This window comes from Peromyscus maniculatus, chromosome 1, assembly GCF_049852395.1.
Source record: "Peromyscus maniculatus bairdii isolate BWxNUB_F1_BW_parent chromosome 1, HU_Pman_BW_mat_3.1, whole genome shotgun sequence".
Lineage (NCBI taxonomy): Eukaryota > Metazoa > Chordata > Mammalia > Rodentia > Cricetidae > Peromyscus > Peromyscus maniculatus.
In genome coordinates, this window is record NC_134852.1 from 17,968,977 (window position 1) to 17,982,778 (window position 13,802).

The following is a 13,802-nucleotide window of genomic DNA, read 5'->3' on the forward strand; positions in this document are numbered from 1 at the left end:
GCTAGGCCCAGTGTCCCTGTATAAGCCCCAGGTTCCAAACTGCCAGTTCATGCACCGAGGACAGGACCCGGTCCCACTGTCTGGATGCCTCCCAAGCAGATCAAGCTAATCAACTGTCTTATTTTATATGGAGGGCCTGATCCAATTGGGGGCTACTCAGCTATTGGTTCATAGTTCATGTGTTTCCTTTTGTTTGTATATTTGTCTCTGTGCTTTTTCCAACCTTGGTCTCAACAATTCTCGCTCATATACACCCTCCTCTTTCTCACCAATTGGACTCCTGGAGCTCCACCTGGGTCCTGACCATGGATCTCTGCATCCTATTCCCTCAGTCATTGAGTACTAGAGAGGCCCACAGAAATCCACAAAGATACCCCCACAAAAGACTGCTGGCAAAGGTCGAGAGACAGCTGGAACTGACGTACTCTGGTGATGGGATGGCCAAACACCCTAATAGTGATGCCAGAAACCCCATCCAAGCACTGAGGAAACTGGATGCAGAGATCCACCACTAGGCCCCAGGTGGAGCTCTGGGAGTCCAATTAGTGAGTAAGAGAAGGGTTTATATGAGCGAGAGTTGTTGAAACCAAGGTTGGATAAAGCGCATGAACAAATAGCTAAATGAATGGAAACACATGAACTATGAACCAAAGGCTGAGGGGCCCCCAACTGGATCAGGCCCTCTGAATAGATCTCTGAAGTATTCCAAGGCCACCTGGCCAAACATCCTAATTGTCATGCTAGAAACTTTTGGAATTCTTATAGTTTTGTGTTTAATATACCCACTGTGTTGCAAGATGTACTTTACTTGTGCAATTCCCATGAAATATATGGTTATGATTTTTGTTTCTTTTGTTGAAACCTTTGTCATACAAAATAAAGAAAGAAACAGAGAGAAAGAAACAAGGGAGCATGGAGGAGAGAAAGAAGGAAGGATGTAGAAAAGAAGGAAGGATGGAAGGTGGAAGGAATTGAGTTTGGGTTTAGGTTGTTGGGTAAATGTCAGCTGGTGACTTTACCAAACCTCATGGAATCACAGTTTAAGACCTTGATCCCCCCAAAAAACAACATTATTTTATATTTGCAACTGTGCTGCTTACTTGAGTGTGATTTCACTGACATGTTATCAAAACAATACAATAAACACATTCTTCAATTGTGAATTCACCATTCTAACTGTTGATCATTCATGTAGGAAATAGGACATCATTTAGGATACCCACTGTCCAACAGACTCATGTGAAAACTCAACATCACTTGAAGATGTTTAAAGCTCTACTTCCATATTGTACTTACCAAGAGGCCATGAACTTTGCCAGGAAGATGATGCCAATGGACCTACACTGTCACATCTAGGAGGATGGAAAAATACAATTATAAACTTTGGTAAGTTCAACTCTAGCAATCACACTGCAAAAATATTCTACACATCATGTAAGGTAAAGTTAATTATCACTTTGACTTTTTAACACAATAATTCAGCTCCTTCACAGACAGACTTCATTATCCTGGTGTTACTGTTACTCTAAGGGGGGCATTTATAGTCAAAACCAACAGTGACTGGCAAAAATTTATGAACACTTCTATTTTTCTCACTCTGTTCTTAGCTATGGAATTATTCTTATACCTTCTCTCTCAGTTCCAAGGTTCTGTTCCTACATGAGATTCCCATTGTTAGACATGAGCAATTTCACAGGCCTCTCTTTGCTGGTTCTGTTGTTCAGACTGAAACATGAAGTACCTACCTGGCTTCTTGCCTCAGAAGGGAGATGAGTTCATTGGGTAGATCTAGAATTATTAATAACTAGTGCCATATGAGAGTCATCTCAGGCCTGAGGTAGAGCTCTTGTGACTCGGTGACCTCACCTCCCTCCAGAACTGCAATTTTCATTTCATCTGCAGTAGCAACGACAGTGCTGTCTTTGGGCGACAAAATAATTCATGAAACTTTTCCAGTTGCTAATTAACAAAGATACTTGAGAGTTTCCTGTGAATATCTCCAAAGAGACAAGGTGTTTTGAAGATGCATTGAGATTTTGTGATGCCTGAATGCTGACCATGGTCCCACTGAAGGTGATAAAAACTCTGAGGTGAGATTTGTGTGTACATTAGAGAAGTTTCTATGTCCCATTGGATCCAGGCTTTTCTAATTTCTTTCAACAGAAATCAACTTGGTTTTCTTTATTTAGCTTATAACATTTAATATTTAAGTGTTTGAGCATTTTATTCATGCTAATATGGTTATGTCAAAACTACACACTATTATCTCCTTTCCAATTCCCTTCTTATCTCACATCAGTATTCTCTCCAAATCCAATGTGCTTTGTTAAGAAAAGATGAAAGAAAGAAGAAAAGAAAGGAAGGGAAGGAGAAAGGAAGGAAAGCAGAGTCTATACTTAGTGATGCCTATCTATTAGAGCAGGGGCATATATGAAAGCAATGTTAGCCTCTCTCTCTGAAAAAATTAAGTTATCCAGCATTTCCTCTTTCTGAAGCCAGAAATTCATATCAGTTCTTTGGCTAGGAGTTGGACTTCCTAATACATCTACTCTGCTTGGATTTTGTATTCTAAATCTTGTGTAGGTTTTGTGTGAACTGTTCTAGAGAGTAAATTCCCATGCGTAAGTGTCCTGTTTAGTCTAAACAAGACCTATTTCCTTGAAATCATCTACAACCTCTTATTCATATATTCTTTCTGTCTCATCATCAATTATGATCTACTAATCTTGGGCAAAAGAGCTGTCCTATAGATGTCCCATTTTTAGAAGGACCATCCAGAGCCTCTTATTCTCAGCACCTTGAATGGTAGTGGGGTTCTCTGTTAATCACCATAGAGTGCAAAACAAAACTTCTCTGATGAGAGTTGAGGGATAGACCTAACCCCCAGAATAAAAATAGATGTAAAATGAAGCTAAAAGGTCTTATAATAAAAACTCTAGAGCCAGATATTGAGGTGAAAGCTGAAAGAACAGAGAAGCAGAAGAGCCAGTCATTAGATTACCTATATGAAATCTTCAGCCTCAAGAGAGTCAGTTCCTATTTTCTCATGCCTTATAGAACTTTTCTGCCCAGACATCAATTCCTGGAATTAAAGGTGTGTGTGCTTCACAGTCCTGGTATTAAAGGTATGTTCTAGCACTACCTGGCTCTGTTTCCAGTGTGGCCTTGAACTCACAGAGATCCAGAAGCATATTTGCCTCCCAAGTTACAGGATTAGGTGGATGTGCCACCACTGGCTGACCTCTAAAACTAATCTAGTGGCTGGTTCTATCATTTGATCCCCAGTTAAGCTTTATTGGGGTATACAATATATCACCACAAATAAGAGTTTAGAGTGCATTTTATTGCTCTGTGAACTTAGCTGAATATTAGTATTATGTTCTTCCCCAAGATCTCTATATTCTCTAGACTCATATTCTTGTGCATAATGATGGGGACATGCAACTCTGTCATCTTGTGAACTAGGTCTTCAATACAGTTATGAATCAGTATAATATACAATGATGTTTATGACAGTATTACACAGGACTTGATGTGGGGATTGCTCTCATGGTTGATATTTACATAATTATTTTATTACCTCTAGCAGTGTGAAAACCATCCAGTACAGATGGAGTTTCCACCTTGATTTCTCCATGTACTGTGACATAAGTATATTGCATCATTATTGACAGGATCTATCCATCTAGGGACAATATACCCCTACATATTACAGGTTAATGACATTGTTCTTGGATGTCCTTAATGTACTTCTAATTTTCAACACCTGACCTGCACAATTTTAGAGTACTTTGGAGGGTCACATAGAGACTCAAATCTGAGGAAAACAACTAAAGATTTGGGAGCAAAGGGGAAAACATGATGTCACAATTATCATTGGAGATGATTAAAACACTTAATAAAATATAGTACAAATTAATTTTAACATTAATAGCATGAAAATATTCTGAGAAAATGAAAAATGTTGACCTTGTGAAACAACCATTTTTTAATTCTATGAAATGTTCTTTACTTTTGAAAATTAAACATAAGTATAGCATTTCCACTTCTCATTCCTACCTCTAACAATTCCCTATAAACCCCATAATGCCATTCAAATTTATGGATTCTATTCTTTAAATATAGTCACTTACCCCAATCATACTAAAGCACACATACATAAATGTCCTCCTTATGTAAATACAACCTGCTTAGTCCATGGTGTTACTCATCTCAATACAATTTCAGTGCCAATGATTTGGTAATTAATGATCAATTGGGAGGCTTTTCCCTGGGTGAGACTATTTCTCCCAATTTCAGCATTCCCTAGTTGTCTATAGTTTTCTGTCTATGGGTAAGGCGTCATGAGATTCAGCCCTTCCATGTTAGCATGTCTATCAATATCTTGTTATTGTTCAGGTCTTGTTTAGAAAGCCACATTGATGAGACTTCAAGGGTTTAGCCTCTCTGACATCTGTAGGACATGAATTCTCACAGTAAACTTCCTGTTCCTCTGGCTCTTGCAATCTATTCAACATCTCTTTCACTATGATACCTGAGCCTTTAGTGCATTTGTGTTTAGATATATCAGACGAGGTTGAGCACCACAAGGTCATTTGTTCTCAGCAATTTGGTCTGCAGTAGGTCTCTGTAATGCTTGCCATCCCTTGCAAGCCACATTTCTTTGGCAGGGGATGAGACCAGTACTTATTTCCTGTTTAATGATAAATATTTGCAATGTGATTAGGTATCCTGCTGGTTTAGCAAAGTGAAAGTAGGAGATTCTTCTCTAAAATTCAAAGTTCACTAGTTCTTGTAGTTGGCTTGGTTTTATAGCCCTAGTCATTTTTCCTTTCCTTAAGGAGAAACATTTCATTTTTTATGTAGCCCTTATCGATATATATATAGAGAGAGAGAGACACATATATACACATGTAATAAAATTTTCTTTCTATCAATGACTTTGAGAAAGTTGTGTTGCTTTTACGAAAATGTAAACGAAGAGATAATTATATTAAGTGTATGAAGCCAGTCATAAAAAATGAGGGAATTATATTAAGTGAATAGAGTCATACAAAAAAATTTTAGGCCTGTTATTGTGTCTCATACTTTTTCCAAGCACTAAAGAGGCAAGGCAGTTAGATCTCTGAGTTCTGGGTCATTTGGTCTATGCAGTGATTCCCAGGACAGGCATCACTATGAATAGAGTCTCTGTTTCCCACCAAAATAAACAATCAATCTAGCAAAATAATAAGTAGAAAGGAAAGAAATAATACAGACAAGAAAAAAAGAACAAGAAGGAAAAGCACTTATACAAATTCTCTTGTTTATGGTTCATAGAACTTATACAATTACTTAAAATTATGGATGCATATACACTGAATAAAGACATGAGAAAATCTGTCAAGGGAAAGAAAGGGGATAAACAGAATGAACAAGAAAATGAAAGCTGAAGAGCATGAGGGAAATATGTTCAGTGTAATATATTGTTTTCTGAAAATCCCCATTGTGTCACTGTTTCATGGTCAATGAACATTCACAGTGAAAATCAATACAAGATAAAATCATGGTTGATCCCTCATCTCAGCAATTGTCCTTTCGTGAGGGCTTTTCTTGCCTTGACTAATTTTCTTGCTGTGACAAGAACTATTGTCTTTTATTCTCCATCACTTTTCTCTATGTTTAAAATGTCACCGCCAAGTCTGGAGATGTGGCTCAGTTGGGAGACTGCTCCCTTGGCATACAGGAAGCCCTGAATTTGAATTCTCACACCTCATAAACAGGTGTAGTGATACATTCTTGTAGTCCTATAGCAGTCAGAAGATAGAAGCATGATATCCAGGGTCATCCTTTGCTTCATAGCAAGCTTCAGATCAATCTTGACTACACGAGACTCTGTCAAAAACAAGATAAAAAATAAAGCATGGAAGAAATAAAATTAAAAAGAAAAAAATCTGTTTTTTGAGAATATATTGCTAATTTTTTGAAGCTCTTTCTTAAGTATGGGTCCCATGATTTCCTGACACTGTGAAACGCTCCCAAATGTCTTAGCAAACTCTGAAAAAATTTCACTGTAGTATTTCCTATTGTTCATTGCCACTAAAGTAGGTATTTGGCTATACTGCATAGTTTGTAGTTGTTAACCAAGTTCCTTCCACTTTTTCCCCATACATAGTAGACAATTGTAGCCTTGTGTCTGCCCCAGTCTTTCAGAATCAAAATGAACAGGTGTAGATCTGGATTTCCCTGAACTCCAGATTGTCCTTGTACAAGCTCTTCAGCATTTGCAACTGTCTCATTACTAGCCTGAATTGCTATTTGCAGATAGTGGAAAATTCACAAGTACAGTCTAGTAGTCTAGTACTAGATGGGCCATTTAGGATGTATATTTGAAGAGGACATTAGGAACATGGCCACTCCCTCTCGTTCTCTTTGTTTCCTATTAATCATGGGGGTACACAGGTTTTCTCTTCATTCACCATGTACTGTCTCAACACTGGCCCAGAAAACAATGGGAGTAAATTCCTGTGTACTGAAAATTATAATATATATGTTGTCCCATCGTATAATGGTAACCACTTTATTTCTCAACTATAAATTCAATAATGTGAATTCTCTTTCTTATAAGTTTACAGCACTAGATTCTTGAAAAGAAGACTGATTTAGAAACACATATAGGTAACATATAATAACATCATACATATTAAATATTTAATAATGATGAACTAGAGATTAAGGCACTTGCGGTCAGACCTGAAAACTTGGTTTGACCACCAAGACCCACATTGGAAGAGACAATCGGCTTCTGCCAGTTATCTTATGATATCCAAATAAGTAAACACCATGTAATTGTTCTTCCCCAAGAACACAAAATAAATAAATAGATTCATAATAAATTGTAGTAAATAATATTTAACCATCCCTATTATATGTAGTTGTTTATATAGTACTATACAGAATAAATTTATCTCTATATTCAGTTGATGAAGTATATCAAGAGCATGACTTATAAAAGACAGAGCTTAGGGGTGAATTAACAAATATCTAGTCCTCCTAACTTCTTTATAATTTCAAGACTAATATATAGAATCCTATTTTATTATTTGATTTTGAAACATGTCACATATTTTCAAATGTTCTAAAATTGCTCAAATAGACCAGCATCACAGCAGATGTTCTGTCATCTGGAACTTACAGTAGCACTGCCCCCTCTTCTGTGATGTCCCTGAGCCTGAGATGCAGGACCTGTGATGTAGATGCATACACCCTAGCTGGGCTCCACACATACATTTGATCTCCACATTGTGTCCAATTTTTGATGTTGTTGTTGTTTGTATGATGATCCCATTTGAGGCAAAGAAAAGCCTTTATTTTTGGTCAGGGATATTAGCCACATTTATGTATGGCTCTAAGGATATGACCTAGTAAGGGGCTATGCTGGCTGAACAAAGTGACTGATGTTGTATGGCAAAACATTCCCTGGCTACATCATAGCTAGATTGCTCTTTCACAGTTCATGACCTCAGTAGCCCTGAAGTTCTGTTGCACATATCTAATAAGGCTTCCAGGAGTTTCAGAGTGCATGCCAAAAAATATGTGGTCCTGAAGTAAACACTGTTAATACCAATGATCGGAGTGGAAAGGTGGCCTGGCTGTAGCCTCTAGGGACAAAAATATTATGGCAGTTAAAATAGAAACTGTGTTGGTATGCATTCAGTAGCCTGGGTTATCCAGTTCATACAGTGTTATTCATCATCATGATCTTCTGTGAATGACTCCCAAAGTTCAGATGCTAGAATCCAGAAAGCTGTGGGCTGCAGAACTTTAAGTGGTACTATGTTGCCACCACTGTACTCTTTCTTAACAGACTCAGCTCCTTACTGGAAGCCCCTCCACCCCCACTATTGGCCAGGCCCCTCCCCTGAGCCTCCAACTGCCAGATTCTGCCAACAGAACACTTTAACTGCCTTATTAGCTCTACCTTGCCCTCACACTACTGAATAAAATGCTCCAATTCTACACTTGAAATCCCACCAGTCTCTACCCTGGAAAGCTTCACCCTTAAAAGTCCCACTCCCATGCCACACCCCAAGAAACTATGTAAACCCTGACTTCTGCTCAGTTCTCTGATGTCTCTCACTCAGGCAGAGGAAGCCACCCTCCTGATGTTTTCCTTCCAAATAAATATCTTGAGTGAAGTTTATTGTGTGTGTAACTTTGTGGCACTCCTTGGTTCCCAACTGCCAGAATACCTTTACATCTGAATTGTAATGTGTTCATTTGGTTCTGAAACCTGGGATAGTCTCTCCTAGTGTCTGCAATTCCCCAAAGTGCCTAAGCTGCACTGGACCCTATCCCTCATCTCCAGTCCACCTGCAACAGATTAACCTCCTGGCTTATCAATTACTCAACACCCCATCCAATAGCAGCAATTAGGTAAGTTTCTCCTTTGATCAGTGTAAATATTTCCATGAGTTTGAGGAACATGTAGTCTCCAGTACCCCTCTGGTATTCTTGGAGGAGGAGGTGCCACTCATCATGGACTTTGAGGCTATATCTAGCCTACTTTTCCTGATCCCATCCCCCCACACATGGAGCTGCTATCCTGCAATTTCTTTAGGCTAAACCAGTCTATTGTGATCCTTCCTTCTCTCTTATTCCACCTTCCATTCAAAGCTTCTTATAATCCCACAGTTCATCTAGGCCCCTGTGGATTTTGAGACCTCATTCCCAACCCTTTCCTGTGGATGACTACCTCCTTGTAGAGCTCAGTTTTTCTCTTTGCTATCTGGCCTCTAGTAAAGCCTTGGTACCAGGTACTGAATATTACCAGTGGACCCTATCCCTCTGACCCCCATTGAGTGAGGTGATGACATACTGAATGCTCCTTGTTTAGTGCTCTGAGTCTTGGGGATGCCCAATACTACAGTCTCTAGTAACATTTTTCTTCTCTACTGTAACCCATGGAAATGAGTCATCAATATCCTCTCATTCCCTCTTGGGATGCCTTTTAAAAAAAATCCAACTTCTCCACCTGACACCCAAATAAAGGGCCCCGAGTTTATGTATTTGCAGCCAAATTCTATCTCAATACCTTTTTGATAATAATTCTAAAGGGCTGACTAATGGCACCTTAGGGCCTAATAATATTTTGGACCTTTACAAATACTGTGAATGATCAGGGAAATGGAAAGAGATTTCTCTATTTCTTATCTCTCTTTCTTTGCTCCAAGACCCGATTGTTTTAGTCTAGTCTTTCCTGCAACACTGTTTGGATGTCCTGTCTTTCAAGGCACTATGGATGGATCTGTTCATTTATTGGAAATTGGGAGCCAGGAATCAGACCCAACAGCAGAAGGTAACGCAAATCAATAGACCAGCTCCAAGGTGCACAGAGCACATGTCCTTCACATACACTCTTAACTTGCTAGTGTATCTCTCTGCTCCCTCCTGAGTCATCCTCTGTCTGCATCCCTGACTCAAAAATTTCTTACCTCCAAGCCATCTCTGATCTCAGCTTACTAGATTCAGTATTACCAAGGTTAAAGTACATTTTTAATTTGGTAGCATTGCACTGTTTCTTTATGCTGCATCACTTGAATTAAAATCTGGCTCTGGAGTTTGTGTATGGTTCTCACTCATCTAAGCAAGTATGCTTGTTTAAAGCTTTCTTCCAAAATCTCTTTCCCATATCAGGCAGGAAAGCAAAACAAAATAAAGGGACAGACTATTCCCAATAGAGACTATTGCTACTCATCTCATACTCTATTGATTTTCATTTAATCCTGAAACTTTTGCTAAGGCATAAATCTTATTTCAAGATTTGTAAAAAATATTGTGTAAATTTTGTGTACCTCAAATGTGTAAGCTAGTTGGGTATGATTAAAACCCTACAAAATCAGTAACAACGGGGTTAGTTTAGAACTCATAACACTGGGTTGATGGTTAAGAATCCATATATAGGTAATCATAAAGGAAGCATGTGGATTGCTGCCACCTTACCTGCTCTGCCCCTATTGGTATGGAGGCAACCACGTGGCTATCAACCATCTGTGCTAGGCAAAGGATGGATTTTGTCCTGTGACTTCACCTTTCATCTTGATCAAAATGACCACATGACATGGGCCAACCAAGGAAAAAACAACTCCTTCTAGCAGTGTGGACCAAAGCAGATAATTCTCCCACTATTTCCAATCACACTAAAGTAGCCTCCCCTTTATCGATCTTTACACACTGTCCTTTCTCTTCCTCCACAGCACCCCTTGGTAACCTGTCACCCTTCTCAGTGACAGGCTATCCAAGCAGTCAGGGCTGAGGTAGTCCAAAACCAGAACCTTGAATGGAACCACAATACCCCAGGGCATCTGGCTCAGGATCCATTTGTAATTTGCCTCCTGGCTGGTCTTCACAAGGCCACCCTTAAAGGGGTAAATTATGGAAAAATCCAAGAGGTCATCCAGGACAAACATAAAAACCCATCTCAACCCCTAGACTACCTGAAAAGACCCTCCATAATATACCAATCTGATCCTAAGACACCAGACATTTCCTTAGGAAATGCTGCCTCTCCCAGAGTTTTGCTGTTATTACTGCCAAAATTAAACATCCAGTTAGGGGGCCCATGACTCTACAGGCAGAAATATTAGCCATAGCCTTTAAAGTGTACCATAGCATACATGAAAAAAATCTTAACAAAAATAACTGGTGTTAGTGAAAGCCTGTTGACTGGCTCTAGCAACTTCCCATGCTATCTGGACTCCCAAAGTCTGAGAATTTCTGATTCCCTGTCAAATGCACTCAGGAAGGTCACTGGGCCCAAGTCTGTCTGAACCCTTGAAAACCATCTGGACCATTTCCAAAGTGTCATCAAGAAGGGAAATTTGTTTTTCGCGGTCATCTTGTCCTTTGTGACATGGGGACATAAAGCCCAGATGGCCTGTCAGCTGACCTCCTAGATCTGGCTATAGACAAGTGAGGAGCTAGGTTCCCTTGGCCTGACCACTGCAATCTCTGACTGGGAGCCTCAGTGGACATCCAGTGTCAGGGCAATCTACCTCTCTTCTTTTGATCACTCGGCAACCTACTTAACTCCAAAGAAGTTTTAGGGACCCACATCTTGTTACACTATTGTCAGATTTGGGTGACAGCTTTACCAGCTTCACCAAATGTCACCAATTATATCTTGCAGGCTCAGTATCCATCTTTCTTCATAGTCTCAGGGGAATGAAGTCTCTTTTACTCTGGCCCCTTAAGAAAGAATCTTCTGCACAACACTTCTTCCTTAGTTAATTCCCCATACTCCCAGTTAGAAATTCCTCTCACCCTACTAGGCCCTCATCACATAGAAAGGAACTCCTCTCCACTGTGATTTGGGACATTTCTCCCTGGCATATTTCTGAGTCCAATTGTGGATGCCCTGGATTCAAATTCTTGTTACCACAGCACTTAGCACCCTGTTCCCTCAAACTCCTCTGTTTCTTTAGTAATATAATTCCTCATCTACCCATAGGAGCTACCTACATGCTGCTGGTTATGAAATCTTTCCCTTGAAACTACCTGTTCTCTCTCTCCTATTGCCATCCTGCTCCTATATGTTGTGATTTCCCTTGCCTACTAAAAGGAGCTTCTTACAAATCCCACAGCTTCCTTAAGCACTTTTGGGACTCTGGGACTTGTTCCTCCTGTCTCTTAGCTACATGCTAGAGGTCTCACAGCTTCTCTGTGCTGTCCTGGCTTCTCTCTTGCGGCTCTGCTCACAACTGGAGCTGACAGAAACTCCCTCCAGCAGAGTTTGCTTTGTGAGCCTTCCTCACTTTATCCACAGACTTGGAATTTATTAAACCCTCATTGTGTTACTGCAAACAGCTGGGTATCAGTTCATTTCAATGGCCTAAATTGGCAAGCTCAATTTTCAATGAAGGCAACTTCTGCCACTGGACAAACAAATGATCTGAAAATCTTTTATAGCTAAACTTATTATCTCTTCCTTTATTTCTTTCTGACAACACCTATACAGCATAGTTTTTATATATGGAGACCCCTGACCTCTAACCAATATCCTATCATAACAGAGCATGGAATTTGTTCTATATCAGGCTGTCAAAGGCCAATTCAGTTCCCTCTAACTCCCCAATCCATCTCTTCACTGGGACTTACCCTGATGCCTCTTTTCTCTAATTTTTGTATAATTTGTCTCCTGAAAACAAAAATCATAAAAATGGGGTTTTTGAAGAAAACAAACAAAAAACAAAAACAAACAAACAAAATTCTTGTTTAATAAGTTATTAAAGCTGCACATTCCATGTACTCATACAAGAATATACCTCATACTGTTAGTAAAACTTCGTAATATAAGAGTCACCTAGGTGGTATTAGTTTTAAAATGACATGAATGGTTCATGAAGAGAAACTGAGATTTGGCATCGAGTTACAGGACTGGAGTTCCTACAAAGATACTGAGAGAGGATATTGGTGAGAGCTAAAGTAACTTCTGAGTCTAAGAAAGGGTGTGAAATTCTGAGGATACAAAAGCTTAAGAAGGTTCTGATGATATAATACAGTGCTTTAAGGCATGCAAATGAAATATCTGAAGGTATGAAAAAGTGATGTAAGACAATGAAAAATGCATCAGATTTCTTTCCCCCTCTATGCTATTGCAATATGCAATCAGTTGGCATTACACGATTGCCTGTCCTCAGCTGCAGAACCAGAGGCCGATTCTCCTGGGGCTAAACTGATGAAGATCAAGTTCACCCAAAGGCATAGATTCCCTGATTCAGCAGGATGTGGTCTGATGATCACACTGACCTGATTTTATATCAATAACAAATAAAAAAGGGCAATGTAAGCCCCTCAAGCCACAAGAATGACCAGACTCCTCCCCTGAGGGCCTCCAACTGCCAGTTTCCACCCACAGAACACTCTTAACTGCCCTAACTACTGTCCCTACTCTAGAGAGTAAAAAGCCCAATCTCTGGACATGATTTTCCACCAATCTCCAACTTAGAAAACTTCATGTGAAAAGTTTCAACCTCTCCCCCAAAACTCTATATAAGCCCTACTGTCTGTTCATTTATCTGCTGTTTCTTCTTGAGCAGAGGCTACCCTCTTGACTTTTTCCCTCCCAATATATCTCTTCTGTGAAGTGTGTTGTGTGGTGTGACTTTGTGGTATTCCTTGCCTACTGACCAACAGAATACATTTCTAACCAGGGTTTAATGCTTCTACACACAATCTTGTGAGGCATCAGGCACCAAATCTAGTGACACTTGTGTACGACCTGTGTCTTATCATCCACTTACCTTAATATTCTTCTTCAACATGATTGTAGCCAAGACGCTATTCAACAATCACACCTTAGGTAACCACATATTTATCAGTCTCTGTTTCAAACAAAAGCAACTTCACCACCCACAGCTTCAAAGTCTTCCATATTCAACTGCATAATGCTCACTTCTCTCAGTATTGGCTTCCAAGATGTCATAATGGCAACATTCTGAAATTATATCCTACTGTCTCCATGGCACACAGACACCGTGGAATTCACCCTGACTACAGAAGGCTTCACTAGCTGTCAAAATCCAGGAGGAATCACAGATGATGTGATACACTAGGAAGCTTAAGAGAGACACCATGTTCTCAACACTCTCAAAATTAGCATGAAGCCAAAATACCAAGGTAATTAAAACTTACACAGATCCCTGTGCTCAACTTCTTATAGCTCATAAGATTATCCATGAATTCCTTCACATTATTGTTTTTTGAGATTATGTCTCAAAAGACCAACTGGGCAACACCTGACTGACAACATTAGTGATCATTTC

The 13,802-nt window shown here is 39.5% G+C and overlaps 1 long non-coding RNA gene across 2 annotated transcripts in view; it reads right to left on the minus strand.

The window, feature by feature from the left end:
* LOC121825758 (uncharacterized) overlaps positions 1-13,443 on the minus strand; it is a 61,831-nt gene extending 48,388 nt beyond the window's left edge. Inside the window, exons 1-3 of one of the 2 annotated variants that reach the window (XR_013050872.1) lie at positions 13,281-13,443; positions 5,752-5,874; positions 1,297-1,352 (exon numbers count right to left, since the gene is read on the minus strand). This is a non-coding gene — a long non-coding RNA (uncharacterized LOC121825758). Of the gene's footprint in view, positions 1-1,296; positions 1,353-5,288; positions 5,875-13,280 lie in introns of those variants that run through there. The other variant, XR_006068124.2, reaches the window with a different exon arrangement.
* Positions 13,444-13,802: the final 359 nt, after the last annotated feature.